Source organism: Equus caballus, chromosome 21 (genome assembly GCF_041296265.1).
Source record: "Equus caballus isolate H_3958 breed thoroughbred chromosome 21, TB-T2T, whole genome shotgun sequence".
NCBI classification, from domain to species: Eukaryota; Metazoa; Chordata; class Mammalia; order Perissodactyla; family Equidae; genus Equus; species Equus caballus.
This window is the reverse complement of record NC_091704.1, coordinates 42509415-42534161: the sequence shown is the minus strand read 5'-3', so window position 1 is coordinate 42534161 and position 24747 is coordinate 42509415. Positions and strand designations below refer to the sequence as shown.

The 24747-nt window shown below is 37.2% G+C and overlaps 1 long non-coding RNA gene across 2 annotated transcripts in view; it reads left to right on the top strand.

Moving 5' to 3' along the window:
- The window catches only part of LOC106782347 (uncharacterized), a 95540-nt gene extending 71019 nt beyond the window's left edge, over positions 1-24521 (top strand). The window contains exon 4 of one of the 2 annotated variants that reach the window (XR_011430156.1): positions 23701-24521. This is a non-coding gene — a long non-coding RNA (uncharacterized lncRNA). The remainder of the gene's footprint in view (positions 1-23700) is intronic. The other variant, XR_011430161.1, reaches the window with a different exon arrangement.
- The last annotated feature ends 226 nt before the right edge of the window (positions 24522-24747 follow it).

Genomic DNA, 24747 nt, shown 5'->3' with positions numbered 1-24747 from the left:
ATTTAGCTACAGACTTGCATCCTTAGATTTGGGTATGTAGAGGAGGAAGAAATTTTTCTCTACCCTTCCAGCTTCTTCTGGCTGGTCTAAGAATTAAACTGACATGAGACAGGTTAATAGGAGAAAATCAAATTTAATTTCATGTGTATAGGAACCCCACATACACAAGAGAATCAGAGACCCTACACACATGAGAAGTTTAGAGTCCTCACATACATGAGAGGTTCAGAGACAGAAAGGTAAAATGAGGTATTTATGCCATCTTGAGCCAAGGAATGGGATAGGGGCCTGGGGCATGAGAAGGGAGGAGGGTAATTCACAGAATGATAAGAAGAGGAGATAATCAGTACTTAAATGTTTGTCCTGCCGTATAGGTAGGTCACAAAAATTTATTTCTGGTAATATGTTTTATTATGGGCAAGGCCCCCAATTTAAATTCTTTAAGGGAGAGGTAAAAATTTCTCTTGAGCCCACAGGTTTTTTTATGCTTTTAGCTCAAAATATTCCACGTGCTAAATGGCACATCTTGGGGAGGCCTGTTCTGACCCCTTCAATCCTGCCTTTGAAACTTCATGATAAGTTTCACATTCCACAAGTTGGGTTAGTAGATTGCTCCATCTCGTTGAACCAGTCTCTTAGTTCTGAGACAGGTCAGTTCAGTCAAACAGTTGTATCTCATTTCAGGAGGTGGTGGTACAGGTAGGCTCCCAAAATTAGGCGTATGGCGCAAACAATCAGGTATTTAATGAGTTGCATTTTTATGGAAACAAAAAACCGACAATGGTTAATGATTGGAGTAAACCATGATCCCAGTTTCTGAGTTCTGAGGGTAGCCAGTTGGGAAGATTTCTAGATGTTTGGCTTGAAGCATTTTCATATCAAGTGAGGGCCAGCAGTAGCAATCTGATAGACTTTCCTAGTTCACAGTTTGGATGTCTCTGATGATTTCTTTGAGTGGTATAAAGATGGTCCATACATAAGCTATTGTGGTGATTTCTCTGAAATTTATATCAAATTTCAGCTTCAGTTTGTAGGGCTTCAGGAAAAGGGCAGTTTTAATTCTCAATGAGTCCAAATCAAAGGTGGGAGAGAACTGGATACATTAATTTGGAAGATTGTAGCCAAATATTGGAGGAAGCTAGAAGAATTCAGGGTCTGGGTCAGCTTACAGGTAATAAACAAAACCTTAAAAGACAATGAGCAGCTAGACTTTAATATCCACAGAAGTGTATTATAGTCTTATTGAAACATAATTTTCCTCTCTAAAATCACCTCCATTTTTATCAAAGATAATCACTATAAAACTAATTTGTTTGTAAAATAAGTCTAGTTTCAAGAAACTTGGCTTGTTATTTTCTTAAGTTTAGCAAGAATAGCAATTGACCATATAGGCTTTTTAAAATCTGCTTTGCTGAAAGCTTTCATAAGGAATCTCCAGTTGAACTTTTAAAGGTCCCTCTAGGCCAGGAAACCAAGCTGAGGACCTGCCATCAGACCCACCTGCGATACACATAGATTTAAGTGAATTTCTTTCTTTTCAAGATTCTCAAAATATCCTGAGGTTCCTGCACCTGCCAGGAAGTGACCTTTATCACTCATCTGGTAAGGCTGCTGGGAACCCTATAAGCAAGGTACCAGGCCAATATTTCTGAGGGGCTTTATTGGCTTCATAGTCAATCTTAGTTTCTTAAAGCTGTCTGGTCATATTTGACCCTATGCAGGTTCTCTCTCAAATATGACATCCCAGTAAAAGCCTTGGTAATATAAGTAGTTTCCAATTGTGTCCTGTTACAAGGAGAATAGATTCTAATTGAACTTATCCAAATAACTATATTTCCATGGAAATAAGAATACTCACTAAATTTCTGAATTCTGGAGGGATCAGGCAGGGAGAAAAAGATAAATGTTCAATTCTGTTTACAAAGATATAATTTACCATTTGCTATAGTCATAGTTAGCTTAGTAGAAAAAAATCCTTTATCTGGAAAAGAAAAGATAAAAACCAGTAATATTTCAGACAAAGAGTCATAAAAATGTATCAGTTTATTCAGTCCTATGTAATTAGCCTTTGTTCTGTTGAGTCCAGTTTTTCCACTAGTTCTGTTGACCTTGCCTGATGATTGAGGATGACAGGGACAATGATAATTTCAAGAAGTTTGCAAGGCTTTCATTAAGGCTTGTATGATCTACCCAGTGAAGTGGGTGCCTTGATTGCTGGAGATTATGGAAGGTATACCCCAAGTATGAAACACACTAATGGTTTTTTTTTTGCCATTGTGAAAGCATTAGCCTTGTAGCAAGGGAAGGCTTCAACCAATCCAGAAAACATACATCCAATAACAAGAACATATTGATAACCCATACTAAGTAGCAGTTGAATGAAATTTAGCTGCAGGTGCTCCAGGAATCCAGAAGGAGGAGGTCTGAGGTCTCTAGGGACAAAAATAATTCTTCTTGTGGTGGGTGAAGGAATAAAAAAAACTGAAAAATGAGGTTTGCCAGGGAGCTGGGAAGAACCAAGTGACTGTCTTGGGTTTCCCATAACCCTGACTGTTTGTTTAATTTATAGCCATTTTTTACCCACTTTAATTTCTCTGACTCAAGAGCAGACTGTTATCATACTACAATGATATCAGGATGGGAAAAGTCTGCCATAGGGGGGATAAATCTTTGCAGAAGCAGAATGGACTTGATCTACATGTGTCATCATCTTTATAGATTATGTTGTTGCCCTTGCATGAAAGTCAGCTAGGGTGTTCTCCTGATACTCAGATTCAGTTCTTTTAGTGTGAGCCTCAATTTTGATGACAGATAACATTTTCTACCAGGACACATCAGATTTCCAGGAATTCCACACAATTTCTGGAACACTTATAACATGCCTAACAGATACAACATAAAGAAAGCTTAAATGTTACTTCTTATTTGACAATGCTTCCCATGTAATTTAACATATTAAATAAGCCTAATTAGTTTAATATCCCTCTTTTTATAAGTAGAGAGGAGAAATCCTTTGAGATGTTTTTGGGATCCTCTGAAAAAATCTAAAGTTAGCTAGAGGTCAAAAAGACTTCACTTAGAATTTGATTTGGGAAGATTGTCAAAATATCAAAAATTCATCATATTGTAGGGCACTGTGAAACAATGCTTAGTTATCTATTTAACTATGGTGACAATTAAAGACTTTTAGGCAAATACAGAAAGTTAAAATAGTTGTAAGAAAAACCTTAGCTCTTGTAATTAAAGACTTGATAAAAACAACACAGGAAATTATTTTAATAAAACATAAAATATCTGCCTTTTAACCAGACTACTCAAAGGTGAAGAAAAGTCTTTCATAATCTCTCTATCAAGAGTAGACTAAAAGCCCAAGAAAACCTTGTTCTTTTAACAGAGAGAAAACCAAATTCTAATTTTGCAACAGCTTACTTTTGATATTAAAGCTCAGTTACTTAATTGAATTAATTCCAATCTTAACCAGCTTGGCTATGCATAAAACTCTTTTCTCAGGGTTTATTTTCCATAAACCTTCTATAACATTACTTTTTACATTCAAATTTTGTCCTATGCTTCTCTCCTCTATTTTAATAGAAGCACACATTTTATACTAAGATGATTAATTTTAATAGTTTTAATCACATATATTAAGTAGAATTTCTCACCCTAAGAGACCTTAATTTCTAGTAAAAACTAAGAAGTGAGCCATTGTGAACTGTCTGCCACACCAGCATTTTTTAGTTTGGCAAATTTATAAGTTCATTTCATAATTTCTAGAAACATATGCTTCTTCATAGTACAGTCTCTCAATAAAGCACAAGACATATTTACTAACAGACTTAAATTTGTCTTCTAGTTTCTCTATAATAAGAGGTCAAAAGTAGGTAAACTTAAATTTGTTTTGCAATTAATGTTTCAGTATTTTACCCTATCTGGAAATGATCTAGGCATTCAATGAATTCTCATCATTTAACTTAGTAAAACTCTAAGGTTTCAAGTTACCAAAAAGATTTGCAAGATATTTTTAAGTACACATTCCATAAAATATAATTATTGCACCAAAAAATTCTTATTTCATTAGCGTCTATATAATTTATTTATTCTTAACAATCATACTTAGATTATTCATGAAAATATCATGAGACATTAAAGTAGTTAGCTGTCATTTTAATATTTGCTGACAAATTTTGTAACAGACATAACATGAAGTTATTTCACTCAGTACCCAGGTAGAAAACATGTTACATGTCTGTATTATATCTGATGCTGATAACTCTGAAGACATGCCTATTTTAATTAAACCAACAACCATAAACAAGCTTTTATTTACCAAAGATTATTTTATATCATGTTAATTGAAAAACATTTGGGTTAGTTTTTATTACATTTAGAAATAATTTACATAAGCTCTTACCTTAAGCCAATTAAATAGAGCTCTTTTAGAAATTAATTTTGCTGATACAATTAGGAGGTAGAAAAATATCACATATATATAACATACACAGATACATAGGCATAAGTAGAGCTCTTAAGTAGCTTTCAGTTTAAAATTTTAGCCATGAGGTGAGTATGATAATGCAAATATCACTAGTTTATAAAAGAACAATTGGATCAAAACTGTGTTTCTGGAGATGGGACAAATTAACTATACTTGCTTAGATGGCTAATGCTTTTTTCTACTAAAATTTGTGGAGAAGGCACTTAAGATGCTAGACTTTGGACAAGGGTGCTTCTACAGCCGTTTACCTCTTTTTTCATTTTTTGTGTTCTTCAGTCTTAGGAATTGGTGATGGTCTAGATAAGAGTTCTCAAAGAAGTTACAAGCCTTTTGAGATGAATGGGGGGAGATTTTGGGATTGGTGAAGGGAAATGAGTGGAATCTGAATTGCCTGTAGAGTTGCATTTTCAGTTTTTCAAAGATTTGAAAGGTAAAGACAATTACTCTTAATTCCTCAGAAATTGGGTTGTAACTTAAGTGACATCATAGGTTGATCTATGTGTTCAACTACATTATCCCAAATTTGCTTCTTTGCCTCTGGGTACATAGTTTTATTTTAACTTAGGGAATAAGTTCTATAAAAAATTCCTATCAGGTTCTGAATATCAGCTTCCAATTTTTGACCATAGAGCTACAAAAAAAAAATTCTTTTAAATATCTTGCCAATTTTCAGTAGAACAAACAGTAAATATTTCTGGAAGTATTAAAGAACTCCATGGGCCCAAGAGGCATCCTCAAAGGTTACTACGTTCCCAAGATCTAAAGTCACTACCAAAGATAGCCAAAAGAAAGAACCAATAGCTTGCATGTCCCAGGCAGGCAGAAAGCCAAGCCGAACCCTTAAGACATGAAACAAGATAAGCAAGAAGGCAATAGCTATCCCTGGGAGAGAAAGGATCAATAACCAATGGGTTTGGATTTGGAAAGGAAGAACAATATGAAATTTTATTTTCCTCTCTTGACTGGGCATTACAGAATGGCCACTAGAATGGAAGTAAAAAGGAGGCTGTCCAGGGGACGCAAATTCCCTGGGAGAGGATTCTAGGATATATCCACAAAGGATGTTGCACAGGAAGGCCTGAAGCTGGCAGAGCCCGATTATAGAGACCAGCAAAGTGAGCCTATGGCCTGTCCCAGGGGCTTTTGCTAAATTCATTTTCTGACTTTCAGCATTTACATGAGTAATTATATACTTTTAGAGATTAGGCTGGAGTGCTTTCTGCAAAACTTGTAGGAAAAGGGAAGCTAAAACTGGGCTGGATTTTAGGGACCAGCCTGGTAGTGTACTGGTTAAGTTCACATGCTCTGTTTTAGTGGCCTGGGGTTTGTGGGTTCGGATCCTGAGCATGGACCTTGCACTGCTCCTCAAGCCACACTGTGATGGCACCCCACATAAAATGGAGGAAGGTTGTCATAGATGTTAGCTCAGCAAACAATCTTCCTCAAGCAAAAAGAGGAAGATTGGCAACAGATATTACCTCAGGGCCAATCTTCCTCTCACACAAACACATACACACACACACACAAAACCAAAAAACAGGACTAGATTTTAAGAAGGGGGTTTTATGTTGGATTTTTGTTTTAAGTCTAAATTTTTATTCTCTTATCTCATTACAGAGTCCCTAAGTCTAGCTGTCGTATTATTTTTTTTCTCCTTTTCTTCTTAAGTGTTGGACAATTGTACTTTCAACTGATTTTTTTTTTTTTTTACAGTATCTACAAATGTCTGAAGGCAAATAGGAAGAGGTCTGAGTGGACTTTTATTTTTGTTCTAATCTCTGTCCTTCCATCTTATTAAGGAAGTCTTAATGGCTAGCCATTATACCAATATAAGAGCTCTCTAAAATTCTTTTTTCCAATTTGGAAATTTTTTCAGTTCAGATGATCCATTGTCTGGCCATTGACGAACAGGCTCTTAATAGTGACTCAAACCAATAAGCATTTTTATGGCTTAATCATGGACACAAGAGGCATTTCTAAATGAGAGTGCAAAGGATGTAGCCCTTACAAGATCCAAAAAGTTCGTTCCCAGAATTAGCCTAAGAAGGTAAAGTCAGTATCTATGAGGGGCCCTATTTTTAAATAGCCATTCCAAAACACAGGGAATCATGTGCCATCCTCCTCCCTCCACTTTGTATAGAATAGGGTAAGCTGAGCTCTGATCACAGCCTAATTGACTGCTTGCCAGTTGCATATGCATCCTCTGGCTGGTAGAGACAAAGAAAACAATGACCATCTCTGGGAGGAATGGGATCAATGGAAAACAAGAGTAGTAGTCTTAAATCTTTACCAAATCACTTTTGTCCTAAAAGCTAGTTTCACAAATATCTTCTCCCGCTAATCTAAGTTTAGCAAAGAGAAAAAAAAGACTCTTACCCACTCTTGCTTCCAATAGACCCTGCAGCAGGCGGAGATCCAGGAGACTGAGGGGCAAGAGCTCTTACCTTCTGTTGGTGCTTGTCAGACATCTCAGGATCTCTCAGCTGCAGCAACTTTGAAGCGAGCAGAGTCCAGCCAGGGATGTTTATCCTGCCAGCTATGCCAACTGTGGGGGAAGAAGAAATTTTCCTCTACCCTTCTAGATTCTTCTGACCAGTCTAAGAATTAAATTGACATGAGAGTGATTAACAGGAGAAAATAAAGTTTAATTTGGTACATATGGGAAACCCATATACATAAGAGAGTCAAAGACCCCACATACATGAGAGGTTCAGAGACAGAAAGGTAAAATGAGCTATTTATGCCATCTTGAGTGAAGGAATAGGATAGGGGCCTGGGGTTTCAGAGGGGAGGAGGGTAATTCACAAGATGATAAGAAGAGGAGATGTTTAGTAATTAGATGTTTGCCTTGCCATGCAGATAGGTCATAAAAATTTATTTCTGGTACTACCTCTTATTATGGGAAAGGCCTCCTATTTAAATTCTTTAAGGGAAAGTTAGAAGTTTCTCTGAAGCCCACAGGGTCTCAATTGCCTTTAGCTCAAAATATTCCACATGCTAAAGTGGCACATAGTGGGGAGGCCTCTTCTTATCCCCTTTAGGTACTTCTGTTAAGAATTTGCCTTAAAAATGGGTACAAATCCCCCTAAATGACAGGCTTAATTTGTTGGAATATATTTTGCAAATTTTCTCCCTGAATGTTGTACCATTGGACTTTTCAAGGCTGTAATTTATGTCAGGGCAAGTAACTTTTCAGGATGTCAATATTGAAAACCCAAGGCTCTGTCTGCTGAGGTGTGGAAAGGTTTGCTAAACTTGTTTCGTACTCACAGTTTTGGTAAGTGTTAGACTTTTGTAAGTCTTACACAGTAGCCATGTCTCTACTTGTATGCTTGGCTACGTAATTTCCTGTCAGGATTTCACCCTCCACAGGAGCTGGGAACCTGTGTATGGGTTCACTTCCATAGTGGGCTCCTATTTCCTCTGTTATAGGCTCTATAAGATATCCCTTACAGAGGGGATTTCTGGATTGCTTCCCAGAAAGCTCTGGAAATAGGTCCAGAGCTTGTTATCTGTGTTCCTCACACTAGAGTTTAAGCTGGTGAGGGCATTTCTGGACCATTACTGCCCAGGTTCAAACCCCATCTCTCTTAGCTGTGGGACTTGGAGCAAGTTATGTATCCTCTTCTTGCCTCAGCTTCCTCATCTGTAAAATGGTAATAATAACATTAGTAATCCTAACTTCACAAAGTTTTTGTGGGGATTGAGTGAGCTAATAAAGGTAAAGTGTTTACAGCCCAACATATAGCACTAGCACTCCATAAATATCATTATGATTGTAATAACATGTCAACTTGCTTACATTTAACCAGTTTCCCTTGATCATCAGTGACTCTGCCCATTCAATCTGCTTCTTGAAGATAATTATCTATCTGTTCAAGTCATCTATGGGGTTGGATCATCCACATGTGTCTTTGGTATGTCTTTCATTTCATAAGTGCTACGTGATAGCATTTTTCTTGATTATCCTTTACTTTCTTCCCACACTTCTAGAACTTTCTGGCTCATTCAGTTGTCAGCCTGGAAGTCCTGTTATGGCCTCCCTCATCACCTTCCTTCCTACTTTAAAGAATTAGTACCTTTTATTTCCAATTAGGCAATTAATGTAACTATAAACAACCTATGGCCATAGAGTCTAACTGTAAAGGAGTTTAACTAGAGAATGCTCATTGAACAGCCCTCTGAGTGTTGGGCTGCTGTTATCTCAGGAAAAGTGAAGCTGCACCCACATTGTGAACTATGCCTCTCATGTGTGGCAGGAGGTGGGGTCAGCAAGCCTTATGAACCCCACCTAGAAATGTCAGATCCAGTCCAAGAGGTAAAGGACAGAGTCTCAGGATGAAGTAAGCATTAGGATATCTGAATGGAATCCACAGAGAGCCAAGGGAGGAGAGTCCCATAATCCTACCCTTGAAACAAGAGCCCAAGATCATGGCCTTTGGGGCCGGTGAGGTCAGGCAGATGGGGAAGCAGGCAGTCAGGGAGGGGTGCACAGCAATTGAGCAATTTCTGAGAGAATTTGATGGCTCAAGCAACTTTCCCAGGGCCAGGTATGTATTTACTTACTCTGGCAAAGCAATGACAAAAGCTGCTGCTCTGCATCTAGTAATTCCAGAACCACTATTAGGTCTTGGCCTACCAGTGTAAAGGATAATTATAAGTGGATATAAGCATGTATAGCTCCTCAGTAAAAGTCTCAACCTACAGTTGGCAACATGGCAGATAAAAGCTCAGTTAATGCCTCCCTCTCTGGTTTCCATGGAACACTATCTTCTGGTTCGCCTCCTACCTCTTTTGTGTTGCCGTCTCAGTCTTTTTGCAGGCTCCTCTTCCTTTTATATGTTGATGTTCCTCAGAAGTCTTAGGATCCTTTGCTTCTTATTCTTCTTTTCCTCCTAGGATAATCTTATATATGTCTATATTTTCTCCTGTTTCTTAAAAATTGTATTAAAAAATAGTTTTGAAATGCTTAAAATGCAAAAACCAGGTTCTTATACCATCTACTCTTATCCTCTGTCCATTTCTATCCTGTGGAGACAATACTTTTTAATTCTTTGGCTGTTTCTTTTGATAGTGTCTCTTATTTATATAATATTTTATACTACTAGTTCTTCATGTGTCAATTTCAGAAAAATGTCTGAAATTAACAAATCTCTTCAACATAGATAAGAATTTAGCTCTCTTGTATCTCCCTGTACTTCCCTCCCTGGTTCACCTAAGATATTTATACTTTTTGTTAAACTATCAGCATTTACAGTATTATAACTATATTAATATTATTCATTTTAGACCCAAGTAGAGGACTGTGATAATATTTATTTTCTATCACTTTTATTTCTCTTAGAGTCAATAATTGCAACTAATTCTCACTTGTAGATTCTTCAATATAACTATTCGTCTTTTCTTTTCTTTTTTCCTGAATGCTGCATTATATTTGTTACAAACCTATCAGTTTTTCCTAAATGTTCAATTATCTCTGATTACATATCAATTCTCCCCTTTTCCTTTCCTGAGCTCTTCCACCATAGCCCTCTCTGCTGCTCTGATCAGACCCCTTGTTATCAGGATCCACTGGGTATTCCTGTGTTTGGTGAAGATGCCTTCTGGAAGTTTCCAAAGAAAGAGAGCATGGAAGTTAAAAATTTTTGAGTCCTTGCTCATCTGAAAATGTCTTTAATGTATTCTCACACTTGATTGGAAGTTAGGATGGGTCTGTAATTTGATATTCACAGCCATTTTCTCTTGGAATTTTGAAGGTATTCCTTTGTGGTCTTTTATATCCCTGTGTTGTGTTTGTCAATAGGCATACATTTCTCAAAACAGGCGTAATCTTATAAAATGCAATGTCTTTTCAAATAAATTAAGGGTATGGCCTGAAAGATTTTTACAGATGTATATACCCATCTAACCTCATTTAGATCACCAACCCACAAGGTTATCTTGTGTCTGTTCCCTGTCAATACCACCTCACCTCTGCCCTAAAGATAACCACTTATCTGACTTCTATCACCATAGATTAGCTTTACTTATTTTTGAACTTCATATATGGAATCACACAGTACTTTTCTGTGCCTGGCTTCTTCTGCTCGATAAAATGTCTATGAGATTCATCCATGGAGTTGTGAATGTTAGCTGTTCATTTGTTTTTATACAATTTAATATTCCAAAATTTTATCCATTCTCTTGTTTTTAGACATTTAGGTTGTTTTCAGATTTTGGCTACTATGAATGAAGCTGCTAAGAACATTCTGTATGTCTTTTCGAGGACACACACACTTATTTGAGGAAACAACTGGGAGTAGAATTTCCTAGATACTGGGGTTGTAGATACTACCAGACAGTTTGACAATTTTGCAAAGTAGATGCAACACTTTTCATAATTATGCGAGTTCCAGTTGCTCCATGTCTTCCCTAATGCATGGAATTGTCAGCCTTTTTAATTTTAGCCATCCTTGTGGATGAATAGTGATATCTCATTGAAGTTGTCACTTGCATTTTCCTAATGACTAATCATGTTAAGTATTTTTTCATACATTTACTAGCCAATTATATATCTTATTTTGTGAAGTGTCTATTCAAATCTTTTTACCATTTAAAAAAATTAGCTTGGAGAGAGGTGTCAAGATGCCAGCATAGGCAGGCTCTGAACACACCTCCTCCCATAGACACAACCAATTTACAACTACTCTGGCCACAACAGAAGGACACATGCAACCCACAAAGGGTCACCTCTGGAACATTTGGAAGTGACGACTAGGGGGAAGCATACTGCTGGGCCTCATAAGGCATCTCTTACACATGGCCACCTCTCCAAGATCGGGAGATGTAGCTGACCCACCTAATACACAGATATAAGCACAGAAAAAGAAACAAAATGAGGAGGCAAAGGAACATGTTCCAAGGAAGGGACAGGACAAAACCCCATAAAAAGAACTAATGAAACAGAAATAAACAATCTACCTGACAGAGTCTTCAGACAAAATGTCATAAGGATGCTCACTGATCTTGGGAGAAAAATGGGTGAACTCAGTGAGAACTTCAACAAAGAATTGTAAAATATAAAAAAGAATCAATCAGAAAAGGAGAATACAATATTGGAAATGAATAATTCACTAGGGACTCAACAGCAGAGTAGATGATACAGAACAGATCAGCGAAATGGACAAAAGACTAGAGGAAATCACTCAAGTTGAACTGATAAAAGAAAAAAGAATTAAAAAGAATGAGAATAGTCTAAGGGACTTCAGGGACAACATCAAAGGCACTAACATCTGTATTATAGGTATCCCAGAAGGAGAAGAGAAAGACAAAGGGGCAGAGAATCTATGTGAAGAAATAATAACTGAAAGCTTTCCTAACCTGAGGAAGGAAACAGACTTCTAGATACAGGAAGCACAGAAAGCACCTAACAAGATAAACCCAAAGAGTCCCACACCAAGATGCCTTATAATTAAAATGTCCAGAATTAAAGATAAAGAGAGAATCCTAAAAGTTGCAAGGGAAAGGCGACAAGTTACATTCAAAGGAAACCCCATAAGGCTATCAGCTGACTTCTCAGCTGAAACCTTACAGGCTAAATGGGAGTGGCATAATATATTTAAAGTGCTGAGAGGAAAAAACCTACAACCAAGAGTACTCTACCCAACAAGGTTATCATTCAGAATGGAAGGAGAGATAAAGAGTTTCCCAGACAAGCAAAGACTAAAGGAGTTCAATACCAAGAAGCCAGTTTTACAAGAAATGCTAAAGGGGCTTATTTAAGTGGGAAAGAGAAGACCACAAATAGGAATAAGAACATCATAAAAAAAAAGGCAATAAAATCATTAGCAAAGGCAAAAATACAGTAAAGGTAGCAGATCAACCACCTATAAAGATAAGATGAAGGTCAAAAGACAAAAGTACTAAAATTGCCTATTTCCATGACAAGAGAGTAATGGATACCCACACACAAACACACACACACACAAAGAGGTTAGATATGATATCAAAAATATAAAATGTGGGAGGAGGGGAGTGAAAGAGTAGAGCTTTTACAAAGAAATCAAACTAAAGGAACCAGCAACTTAATATACATTGCCATATATGTAGATTATTGCATATGAACCTCATGGTAATCACAAACCAAACACCTATAATAAATACACAAAAAGTTAAGAGAAAGGAACTCAAACATAATACTAAAGAAAACCACAAGAGAAGGGAGCAAGAGAAGAAGAAAGGAACAGAGAAGAACTACTAAAACACTCAGAAAAAAAGTAACAAAATGGCAGCAAGTACATAGTTATTCATAGCTACTTTAAATTTCAATGCACTAAATGCTCCAATTGAAAGACATAGGGTGGCCAGTTGGATAAAAAAACAAGGCCTATATATATGCTGCATACAAGAGACACACTTCAGACCTAAAGGCACTCACAAACTGAAAGTGAAGTGGTGGAAAAAGATACTCCATGCAAATGGCAATGAAAAGAAAGCTGGGATAGCAATACTTATATCAGAAAAAATAGACTTTAAAATAAGAACTGTAACAAGAGAGAAAGAAGGCGATTACATAATGATTAAGGGAAAAATCCAACAAGAGGCTGTAACACTTGTAAATATCTATGCACCCAACATAGAAACACCTAAATATATAAAGCAATTATTAGCAGACATAAAATGAGAAACAGACAGTAACACAATAATACTGGGGGACTTTTAACACTCCACTGACACCAATGGATAGATCATCCAAGCAGAAGATCAACAAGGAAACATTGGCCTTAAATGACACATTAGATCAGATGGATTTAGTACATATATATAGAACATTCTTTCCAAAAACCACAGAATACACATTCTTTTCAAATGCACATGGAACATTCTGCAGGATTGATCACATATTAGGCCATAAAACAAATCTCAATAAATTTAAGATGATTAAAATAATATCAAGCATCTTTTCTGACCACAAAGGCATGAAATAGAAATCAACTAAGGGGAGAAAATTGGAAAAGTCACAAATATGTGGAGATTAAACAAAATTCTACTGAACAACGATTGTGTCACCAATGAAATCAAAGGAGAAATAAAAAAAAACCTGGAGATACATGAAAATGAAAATATGCCAAAATTTATGGGAAAGAACAAAAGTGGTTCTAAGAGGGAAGTTTATAGCTACACAGGCCTACATCAACAAACAAAGAAAATATCAAATAAACAATCTAACAGTGCACCTATAGGAATTGGATAAAGAAGAACAAACAAAGCCCAAAATCAGTAGAAGGAAGGAAATAACAAAAATCAGAGCAGAACTAAATGAAATAGACACTAAAAAAACAATAGAAAAAAATTCCAATGAAACCAAGAGCTGGTTCTTTGAAAAGATAAGCAAAATTGACAAACCTTTAGCTAGACTCACCAAGAAAAAAAGAGAAAAGGCTCAAATAAGTAAAATCAGAAATGAAAGAGGAGAAATTACAATGGACACCTCAGAAATACAAAAGATTGTAAGAGAACACTATGAAAAGCTACATGCCAACAAATTGGATAATCTAGAAGAAATGGATAAATTCTTAGAATCATACAACCTTCCAAAACTGAATCAAGAAGAAATATGGAATTTGAATAGACCACTCACCAGTAAGAAGATCGAAACAGTAATCAAAACCCTCCCCAAAAATAAAAGTCCAGGACCAGATGCTTCCCTTGTGAATTCTACCAAACATTCAAAGAAGACTTAATACCCATCCTTCTCAAACTCTTCCAAAAAACTGGAGAGGAGGGGAAGCTTCCTAACTCATTCTATGAAGCCAATGTTACCCTGATACAAAAACCAGACAAGGACAACACAAAAAAAGAAAATTACAGGCCAATATCAGTGATGAACATCAATGCAAACATCTTCAACAAAATGCTAGAAAATCAAATACAATAATACATTAAAAAGATCATACATCATGATCAAGTGGGATTTATTCTAGGGATGAGGAGAAGGTTCAAGATGTGCAAATCAATCAATGTGATACACCACATTAACAAAATGAATAAAAATCACATGATCATCTCAATAGATGCTGAGAAAACATTTGACAAGATACAGTACCCATTTACGATAAAAACTCTGAATAAAATGGGTATAGAAGGAAAGTATCTCAACATGATAAAGGCCATATATGACAAACCCACAGCTAATATCATTCTCAATGTAGAAAAACTGAAATCTATCCCTCTAAGAACAGGAACCAGACAAGGATGCCCACTTTCACCGCTCTTATTTGACATTGTATTGGAAGTCCTAGCCAGAGCAATCAGGCAAGATAAATAAATAAAAGTGATCCCAATGGAAAGGAAGAAGTGAAAGTGTCACTATTTGCAGATGACGTGATTTTATATATAGAAAACCCTAAAGAACCCACCAAAAAAACTTTTAGAAATAATAAATGAATATGGTAAAGTTGGAGGATACAAAATCAACACACAAAAATCAGTTGTGTTTCTAAATGCTAACAACAAGATAGCAGAAAGAGAAATTAAGGATACAATCCCATTTACAATTGCAACAAAAAGAATAAAATACCCAAGAATAAACTTACCCAAAGAGGTGAAAGATCTATGCAATGAAAACTATAAAATATTGTTGAAAGAAATTGAAGAAGACACAAAGAAATGGAAAGATATTCCATGCTCTTGGATTAGAAGAATTAACATAGTTAAAATGTCCAAACTTCATAAAGCAATCTACAGATTCAATCCCTATCAAAGGTCCAACAATATTTTTCATAGAAATAAAACAAAGAATCCTAAAATTTGTATGGAACAACAAAAGACCCCAAATAGCCAAAAGAACCCTGAGAAAATGAACAAAGCTCAAGGTATCACATTCCTTGATTTCAAAATATACTACAAAGCTATAGTAACCAAAATAGTATGGTTCTGGCACAAAAACAGATGCACAGATCAATGGAACAGAAGCGAGATCCCAGAAATAATCTCACCCATCTGTGGACAGTCAATTTTCAACACGGGAGCCAAGACATACAATGGAGAAAGGAAAGTCTCTTCAATAAATGGTGTTGGAAAAACTGCACAGCTACATGCAAAAGAATGAAAATAGACCATTATCTTACACCATACACAGAAAAAAACTCAAACTGGATTAAAGACTTGAATGTAAGACCTGAAACCATGAAACTTCTAGAAGAAAACATAGGCAGTATGCTCTTCGACATTGGTCTTAGCAGCATATTTTCAAGTACTATGTCTGACCAGGCAAGAGAAACAATAGAAAAAAATAAACAAATGGGACTCCATCAAACTAAAAAGCTTCTGCACAGCAAAGAAACCATCAACAAAATGAAAAGACAGTTTAGCAGTTGGGAGAGGATATTTGCAAACCACATATCTGATAAGGGGTTAATATCCAAAATATATAAAGAACTCATACATTTCAACAACAAAAAAACTAACAACCCAATTAAAAAATGGGCAAAAGATCTGAATAGGCATTTCTCTGAAGGATATATACAGAGGGCCAATAGGCACATGAAAGGATGTTCAACATCATTAACTATCAGGGAAATGTAAATCAAAATTACAATGAGATATCACCTCACTCCTGTCAGAATGGCTATAATTAACCAGACAGGAAATAACAAGTGTTGGAGAGAATGTGGAGAGAAGGAAACTCTCATACACTGTTGGTGGGAGTGCAAACTGGTGCAGCCACTACGGAAAACAGTATGGAGATTTCTCAGAAAATTAAGAATAGAACTACCATATGATCCATCTATTCTAATGCTGGGTATTTATTCAAAGGACATGAAAACACAAATATGTAACGATACGTGCACCCCTATGTTCACTGCAGCATTATTCACAATAGCTAAGACTTGGAAGCAACCTAGGTGCCCATCAAGGGATGAATGGCTAAAGAAGATGTGGAACATATACACAACGGAATACTACTCAGCCACAAGAAATTATGAAATCCAGCCATTTGTGACAACATGGATGGACCTTGAGGGTATTATGCTAAGTGAAATAAGTCAGAGGAAGAAAGTCAAATACTGTATAATCTCACTTGTAAGTAGAAGATAAAAATAACAAACAATCACATAGAAACAGAGATTGGATTGGTGGTTACCAGAGGGGAAAGGGGGAGGGAGGAGGGTGAAAAGAGTGATTAGGCACATGTGTGTGGTGATGGATTGTAATTAATCTTTGCATGGTGAACATGATGTAATCTACACAGAAATTGAAATATGATGACGTACACCTGAAATTTATATAATGTTATAAACCAATGTTACCTCGATAAAAACACCTCATAAATATTACCTTTATCTTTTTTATTGATTTGAAGGAATTCTTTACATATTCTGGATACAAGTCATTTGTCAGTTATATGTATTGAGGCTATCTTCTCATAGGCTATGACTTGCTTATTCACTTTGTTAGTGGTGTATTTAATTTTACTAAAGTCCAGTTTATTCATTTTTCAACAACTGGTGCATTTTGCGTTTTGTTTAATAAATCTTTGCCTTCCCCAACATCACAAAGACATTCTTCTTGTGATTCTTCAGGAATCTTTATTGTCTTACTTTCATATTTAGGTCTATGATCTACCCTGTGATGTCATTATGATTCTCATTCCTTTGTATATGAACTATGTTTTTTATCTCCCTGGGAGATTTTAGTTTTATGTTGATGACCTAGGTGTTGTGAAGTTTCACAGTTATATGCTTTGATGTGGGCCTGTTTTTGGTTACTGTGTATGTACTTGACGGGGCCTTTCGATCTGGAAATTTGTTCCTCAACTCTGGGACATTTTGGGGGTATTATTTCTTGATAATTTCCTTCATTCTCTCACTGCATTCTCTTTCTAGAATTCCTATTAGTCAGCCGTTGGACCTCCAGGATTGATTATCCAAGTCTTTAAACTTCCTAATTTTCCATCTCTTAGACTTTTGATATGCTGCGTAGGACATTTCTTCAACATTACCATTGTCCTTTACTACTGATTGTTTTATTAGTTATCATTTTTAATTTCCAAGGTCATTTTCTCGTCTTTAATGTTCTTTGGAGGGTGAATCAGCCCTTCTGCAAGCACTTTAGGTTGAACCTTGAGAAATCAGTTTGCTTTCCTTCAATCATTTCTGTTGAACATGTTGTTCAGTGCTATCCACTTTTTTTTTATTGAGTTATTGATAGGTTACAATCTTGTGAAATTTCAATTGTACGTTAATGTTTGTCAGTCATGTTGTAGGTGCACCACTTCACCCTTTGTGCCCACCCCCCACCCCACCTTTCACCTGGTATCCACTAAACTATTCTTAGTCCATAATTTTAAATTCCTCATATGAGTGGAGTCATACACAGATTGTCCTTCTCTCGCTGGCTTATTTCACTTAACATAATTCTCTCAAGGTCCATCCATGTTATTGCAAATGGAATGATTTTGTTCTGTTTTGCAGCTGAGTAGTATTCCATTGTATATATGTACCACATCTTCTTTATCCATTCGTCTGTTGCTGGACACTTCGGTTGCTTCCACGTCTTGGCTATTGTAAACAGTGCTGCAATAAACATTGGGGTGCACAGGACTTTTGGGATTGCTGACTTCAGGCTCTTTGGATAAATACCCAGTAGTGGGATGGCTGGATCGTATGGTACTTCTATTTTTAGTTTTTTGAGGAATCTCCATACTGTTTTCCATAGTGGCTGCACCAGTTTGCATTCCCACCAGCAGTGTATGAGGGTTCCTTTTTCTCCGCAACCTCTCCAACATTTGTTGCTATTAGTTGTAGATATTTTTGTCATTCTAACGGGTGTAAGGTGATATCTTAGTGTAGTTTTGATTTGCATTTCCCTGATGATCAGCGATGATGAGCATCTTTTCATGTGCCTATTGGCCATCAGTATATCTTCTTTGGAGAAATGTCTGTTCATGTCTCCAGCCTATTCTTTGATTGGGTTGTTTGATGTTTTGTGGTTGGGTTGTGAGAGTTCTTTATATATTATGGATATTAAGCCTTCGTCAGATATATGACTTGCAAATATTTTTTCCCAGTTAGTGGGTTGTTGTTTTGTTTCAATCCTGTTTTCATTTGCCTTGAAGAAGCTCTTTAATCTGATGAAGTCCCATTTGTTTATTCTTTCTGTTGTTTCCCTTCTCTGAGAAGGCGTGGTGTCTGAAAAGATCCTTTTAATACTGATGTCAAAGAGTGTACTGCCTACGTTTTCTTCCAGAAGGCTTATGGTTTCAGGTCTCACCTTTAGGTCTTTAATCCATTTTGAGTTTATTTTGGTGAATGGTGAAAAAGAATGGTCAATTTTCATTCTTTTACATGTGGCTTTCCAGTTTTCCCAGCACCATTTGTTGAAAAGACTTTCTTTTCTCCATTGTATGCCCTCAGCTCCTTTGTCAAAGATAAGCTGTCCATAGATGTGTGGTTTTATTTCTGGGCTTTCAATTCTGTTCCATTGATCTGTGCACCTGTTTTTGTACCAGTACCATGCTGTTTTGATTACTGTAGCTTTGTAGTATGTTTTGAAGTCAGGGATTGTGATGCCTCCCGTTTTGTTCTTTTTTCTCAGGATTGCTTTAGAAATTCGAGGTCTTTTGTTGCCCCATATGAATTTTAGGATTCTTTGTTCTAATTCTGTAAAGAATGTCATTGGGATTCTGATTGGGATGGCGTTGAATCTGTAGATTGCTTTAGGTAGAATAGACATTTTAACTATGTTTATTCTTCCAATCCATGTACATGGAATGTCTTTCCATCTCCTTATGTCGTCATCCAATTCTCTCAGAAAGGCCTTGTAATTTTCATTATATAGGTCCTTCACTTCCTTGGTTAAATTTACCCCAAGGTATTTTATTCTTTTTGTTGCGATTGTGAATGGTATTGTATTCTTGAGTTCTTTTTCTGTTGGTTCATTACTGGAGTATAGAAATGCTACTGATTTATGTAAATTGATTTTATACCCTGCAACTTTGTTGTAGTTGTTGATTACTTCTAACAGTTTTCCAATGGATTCTTTGGGGTTTTCTATATATAAGATTATGTCGTCTGCAAACAGCAAGAGTTTCACTTCTTCCCTCCCTATTTGGATTCCTTTTATTCCTTTTTCTTGCCTGATTGCTCTGGCCAGGACCTCCAGTACTATGTTAAATAAGAGTGGTGATAGAGGGCATCCTTGTCTTGTTCCTGTTTTCAGGGGGATGGGGTTCAGTTTTTGCCCATTGAGTATGATGTTGGCTATGGGTTTGTCGTATATGGCCTTTATTATGTTGAGGTAGTTTCCTTCTATGCCCATTTTGTTGAGAGTTTTAATCATAAATGGCTGTTGGATCTTGTCAAATGCCTTCTCTGCATCTATTGAGATGATCATGTGGTTTTTATTCCTCAGTTTGTTGATGTGTATCACGTTGATTGATTTGCGGATGTTGAACCATCCCTGTGTCCCTGGTATGAATCCCACCTGATCCTGATGTATGATTCTTTTGATGAATTGCTGAATTCTGGTTGCCAAAATTTTGTTTAGAATTTTTGCATCTATGTTCATCAGTAATATTGGCCTGTAGTTCTCTTTTTTCGTGGTGTCCTTGTCAGGTTTTGGTGTCAGCGTGATGTTGGCCTCATAGAATGTGTTAGGAAGTGTTCCATCTTCCCTAATTTTTTGGAATAGTTTGAAAAGGATAGGCATTAAATCCTCTCTGAAAGTTTGGTAGAATTCCCCAGGAAAGCCATCTGGTCCTGGGGTTTTATTCTTTGGGATGTTTTTGATTGCTGTTTCAATCTCTTTCCTTGTGATTGGTCTATTCAAATTGTCTGCCTCTTCTTGAGTGAGCTCTGGGAGATTGTAGGAGTCCAAGAATTTATCCATTTCCTCTAGGTTATCCATTCTGTTGGCATATAGCTTTTTGTAGTACTCTCTTATAATCTGTTGTATTTCTGCAGAGTCTGTTGTTATTTTTCCTCTTTCATTTCTGATTTTGTTTATTTGAGCTTTCTCCCTTTTTTTCTTTGTAAGTCTGGCTAGTGGTTTGTCAATTTTATTTATCTTCTCAAAAACCCAGCTCTTTGTCTCATTGATCCTTTCTACTACCTTTTTCGTTTCAATAGTATTTATTTCTGCTCTGATTTTTATTATTTCTCTCCTTCTGCTGACTTTGGGCTTCATTTGTTCTTTTTTCTCTAGTTCAGTTAGGTGTGCTTTAAGGTTGCTTATTTGGGATCTTTCTTGTTTGTTAAGATGTGCCTGTATTGCAATGAATTTTCCTCTTAATACAGCTTTTGCTGTATCCCATATGAGTTGGTATGGCATGCTATCATTTTCATTTGTTTCCAGGTATTTTTTTATTTCTTCTTTAATTTCTTCAATGATCCATTGCTTGTTCAGTAGTGTGTTGTTTAGTCTCCACATCTTTGTCCCTTTCTCAGCTTTTTTCTTGTAATTAATTTCTAGCCTTATAGCACTATGATCTGAGAAGATGCTTGTTATTATTTCATTTTTTTTTTAATTCGTAGAGGCTTGCCTTGTTTCCCAACATATGGTCTATCCTAGAGAATGTTCCATGTGCACTTGAGAAGAATGTGTATTCAGCTCTTTCAGGGTGGAGTGTTCTATATATGTCTATTAAGTCCAATTGTTTTAGTTTTTCATTCAGCTCCACTATTTCCTTGTTGATTTTCTGTCTGGATGATCTGTCCATTGATGTGAGTGGGGTGTTGAGGTCCCCTACTATTATTGTGTTGTTTTTAACATCTTCTTTTAGGTCTGTTAATAGTTGCTTTATGAATCTTGGTGCTCCTGTGTTGGGTGCATAGATATTTATAAGCATTATTTCTTCTTGATGAAGTGTCCCTTTGATCATTATATATTGTCCCTCTGTGTCTCTCTTTACCTGTCTTATTTTGAAATCCACTTGGTCTGATATGAGAATTGCAACACCTGCCTTTTTTTCCTTGCTATTTGCTTGAAGTATTGTCCTCCACCCCTTCACCCTGAGTCTGTGTTTGTCCTTGGGGCTGAGGTGTGTTTCCTGGAGGCAACAAATTGTTGGAGTGCTATCCACTTTTTTATTTGCTTTGTTGTTGTCTGCTTACATGTTCTTAAATACCCTATTATCATACTAGCATGGTCTTGGAAGGGAGAAGACGTACACACTTGCCCTCAATTTAGGTTCTCTCCCATTGTTTCTGCTCCCTTCTGTTTATTCTCAAATATATATATATATATATATTTTTTTTTTTTTAAAGATTTTTATTTTTTCCTTTTTCTCCCCAAAGCCCCCTGGTACATAGTTGTGTATTCTTCGTTGTGGGTTCTTCTAGTTGTGGCATGTGGGACGCTGCCTCAGCGTGGTCTGATGAGCAGTGCCATGTCCGCGCCCAGGATTCGAACCAACGAAACACTGAGCCGCCTGCAGCGGAGCGCGCGAACTTAACCACTCGGCCACGGGGCCAGCCCCTCAAATATATTTTTTAAGCATATAGACATCTCTTGAATTCTAGATACACCCAAATTCCTGTGGGAAAAACACCACATCAAAGTTAACACACTCATGACAAAATCCATCATCTCTTCATAACCTGTTCTTCCTTCTAAATTCTCAGTCTTGGTGAATGGTGTTGACACTCATCTAGTTGTCCAAGCAGGAAAACAGAGAGTCATTCATAACTCCTCCCACTTCTTTACTCTTACCTTTCATTGTCCCCAAGTTCTGTTGATTCTTTCAATGTCTCTTATCTGTCCTTAACTCTTCATTCTTGCTGCTGTTTATGGTTTAGGCCCATGTTATTACTCATCTATACTATCGCAATGCCCTCTTCCCTGGTTTCTCTGCTTCTCATCTCAACCAACCCCTTCTAATTCATTCCTCATACTGCTTCCATAGCGCCTTTTCCGACATTGGGGTTTGAACTCTACGAGGGCAGCAACCTCATCTTTGCTCATCAATATATCCTCAATTTGTTTGAATAGTGCCTCGCTCTTAGTAGTCACTCAATAAATATTTGTGGACTGAATAGATGAACAAATAACCTAATCCTGGCACTCCCTTGCTCAGGACCTTTCAATGCTTCTGCGCCTGCCCCCATCGTTTGCATGATAAAATCTGAACTCCTTATCGTGATGTGATCTATCACTGGTCCAACCTCAGTCCCCACTTCTTCCTAAATCACCCTTTCCTTCCTGGTAACACTGAATAACTTGTTCCCAGAGACCATCATGCTTTCTTAGGCCTCCAAGACTTTGCACATGCTAGTCTCTCTGTCTGGGACACCTCTTGTTCCTCTGCCTATCTGGCAAGTTGTAGTTCATTTTCAAAGTTTCATCACAAGAGTTACCTCCCTGACGGAGGCTCTTCTGGAGACCAAGGCAAACTTAAGGTTTCCTTTCTTTATGACCTCGTCACACATTGTATGCCTTCTGTGGAAGACATGAGTACTTTCATCAATCTCTGGTTCCATTCTACTTATGGGCATGCAGGAAAACTATACTTCCCTGTTCCTTTGAAATTATGGATGGCCAGGTGACTCTTCTTGGTCAATGATGTATGAATGGAATTGTTGTACTCAGGTATGTTTAAGAGCCAGAGTGCAGTTCTCCTTCTCCTCCTCCCTCTGCCAAGACAACCAGCTGCATTCTGTATAGTGGGAGTCTCTGTTAGCCTGTGTGTCTGAACGAGGATGAAGCAGAACAGAACCCCCGAGCTGCTCATGCTAGACATATAGTATGAGCATGAAAGAGACTTTTATTGTTTGAAGCTGCTGAAATGTTGGGGTTATTTGCCACTGCAGCTTAACCTAATCTATCCTGACTAATACGCTTTCATCATAGCCATTGCCGTATGTCTTAACAACATCACTTTACCGTTTCTTTGAGGTCAAGAACCATATCATTATATCCTTTTTTTATATAGTAGGCACTTAAAAGCTTTTGTTAGCTAGTGCTAGGCTAGAAAACTCAGTATTTTTTGAGCATTTGCAGTGTACCTGGCACTGTGCTAAGGATTTATGCATGTTATTTCATTTAATCTTCACAAGAACCCTGTGAGATAGGTATGACTATTACCATTGTGCTGAACGGAAAAGATACTCAGAGGGGTTTAGGTAACTTGCTCAATGTCACACAGCTGGTGAGGGGCAGATCCAGCAATCAAAGCCAAGTACATCTGATTCTGAAACCCACACTCATTCCCTTGCATGCAACCTTAGGAGTAACAGATGAAGAACGCTCCGCCTTCCTGGAGGTTCCTGTCAAAGCAGACATTCCTGTCATAAGCCTTATAAAGGACAACTAAACAAGCATTAAACAAATGCAAGAGTCAAGTAAGTAAATAAACAAAATTGGAAACACGTTTTTAGCATCTAATGGGAAATGGAGAATTCTTCAGAAAACTTTCCAGTTCTTGAGGAAAAGCAAGTCACATACAGTGTATTTACTGAAAATTCCGTCTGCAGTCCAGAATGAAAGCCAACCCAGAGCACTGCTTGCTTGGCCCAGTTCTGGTTGGCATGGCTGACTTTTGGATCAGTTTCCCCGGTGGCCTCTGTTAACATGAACTAATAACCAATGACGAGGCACAATCATATGGCCTAGCCTCTAGCTTTGGTATGGCATTCTCAGAAAAACATTACCTCAAGGATGCATCAGCTGGATCCTCAGGTAGCTATTAGATGATGCATTGAAGTGGATCTGCAGTGGACTGAAGACATGCTCCAACTTCACGGAAGTATGAGCGGCATTGTGGCCCATTGAAAGAACAGCCACAGCTAAGGGACTGATGGCTTAGGTCAGAGAGAGCTTCCAAGAAGGAGGCAGTAGCAGCCTGAGAGGCAAAGGGGCTGAATACCAATAACTATCAAGTGGAGGGTTTTCCCACTTGTGTAGGAAAACCATGGGAGTGAACCTCAGAGTTGGACTTGGTCCTAGAACATTCTAATATCCTTTAAGTTGTTATGCTTGACTCTCTATTGACTTTTATTTGTATTATTGGTGATTTTTTGCTACTCTGAACTTTAACAGTATGTAACATTCATTTTGTATTTTCCCTTATTACCATATGTAATATAATAAATACATGTATTTGGGGAAGTTGAATGTCATTTCCACAACCGGTTTACATGCTTTTTGAAGACTTATATGTCTTTGCGAGAGTATCTAGCATGGGGCTTCACACATTTGCAGCTCTGTTGGCTTATATATTTTGTGCCACCTCTTTGGGGAAACAGCTGCTGGTCCCCAACAGCATCCTTAATCTT